The 1,341-nt window shown below is 35.3% G+C and overlaps 1 long non-coding RNA gene across 1 annotated transcript in view; it reads left to right on the top strand.

Moving 5' to 3' along the window:
• The first annotated feature begins 6 nt into the window (after positions 1-6).
• The window catches only part of LOC107579520 (uncharacterized), a 3,135-nt gene continuing 1,800 nt past the window's right edge, over positions 7-1,341 (top strand). Inside the window, exon 1 of the long non-coding RNA XR_001608485.1 lies at positions 7-618. This is a non-coding gene — a long non-coding RNA (uncharacterized lncRNA). The remainder of the gene's footprint in view (positions 619-1,341) is intronic.

Here is a 1,341-nt window from a genome sequence, read left to right as displayed (position 1 = left end):
ATTGTCAGCGTAAAAGCTGATCTTGATTTTGTTTATTTTTTTGTTAGATATTAAAAACATGTCGAATAGATGCTTTAATTAAAATGTAATTGTTATTAATTTACAAAGTAATTTGCCTGACATGCAATACCTGATATTAAGGTGCAGTCACATTTGGCGAAGGCAGTTTTGGCAAGCAAAAATGTAGTTTTAATAGGAATCCAATCAAGAATTTAGCATTTTGAGAGGGCAAAATATTTCCCATGCAGTTTTCGCTACGGGTTCAAGTTGGTTGCGGAAATTCGTCACATTGAACAACCGAAAGCGGCTAGATTTGAAAGTGACTTTTGTGTGACCTGTGGTTCATGTATCGCTACACTATTGACAATACACAATGGACCTTTTGTCCATGAAATTGTGACTGCACCATAACACTGTTACTCTGCAAAAAAAAAAAAGCATCCACTTTTGTGTTGTGCAGTGATAATGTGAATGCATATTTCACAATATTACTGTGGCTGTTTATATCGCTAGGCGTTAATGTCTTCTAGGCCAGGACCATAACTGTTATATTATGTAAAAGATGGCACAAAAAACACTTATTTTGTAATAATACTTTTTTTCATGTAAAAATTCTTAGTGTATAGTGGGGTTGTGACGGTGAGGACATTTTCCCACCGGTTAATCGACGCGTGACAACACTGGTATCAGCGCGGGGCGTTCCCTCTTTTCCTCGCTTTTAAATGGCTTGTAAAAGCGGTGTGTCCATTTTACTTTCACGTTTGAATTAACGGCAGTTCGGCGTCAATTGCTTGAATGCAACAACAAAATACAACATCAAACTCACTTTAGCCTATATATAAAACATAGAACTTGCTATAGGGCAAGCTATGCCTAATATAAAATAACAAATAACTTGCATAAAGTTTAATAGGTATACAAAACTGGAAATAAGTAAACGTGTATAATATATAACCAAATAAATAAGAAACGTGGAATGTTTATTAGCAAAACGAATGTCAAATAAAATAAATAAATGACAGTTTAAATAAAGTAAAAATCAGCAAACCATGTGGAACCAATTAAATAAGAAACAAATGTTTAAAAAAACTTCCAAAATCACATTAGATAAACGGCAAAAGTCAACAGGCTTTTCAAAATACAAAATATTGCCAAACAGATACTTTTGCATCTAGTTTCGAAACTAAATCATCCACGATCGTCTTGTCTGTCTCGCCTCACTCTTCTTGTCAGAGCTCGGCTCACTCTCCTCACTGGAGAAATTAAATCTGATCTGTGATGCGACTGTCGTTCGGTACGCTGCATTGAGCAGCCGCGGTCAGTTTTTAATTGTAGTGTCTG

Source organism: Sinocyclocheilus grahami, unplaced genomic scaffold (genome assembly GCF_001515645.1).
Source record: "Sinocyclocheilus grahami isolate Dianchi unplaced genomic scaffold, SAMN03320097.WGS_v1.1 scaffold17897.1, whole genome shotgun sequence".
In the NCBI taxonomy this organism is placed as follows: Eukaryota; Metazoa; Chordata; class Actinopteri; order Cypriniformes; family Cyprinidae; genus Sinocyclocheilus; species Sinocyclocheilus grahami.
This window is presented reverse-complemented; position numbering and strand designations above follow the sequence as displayed.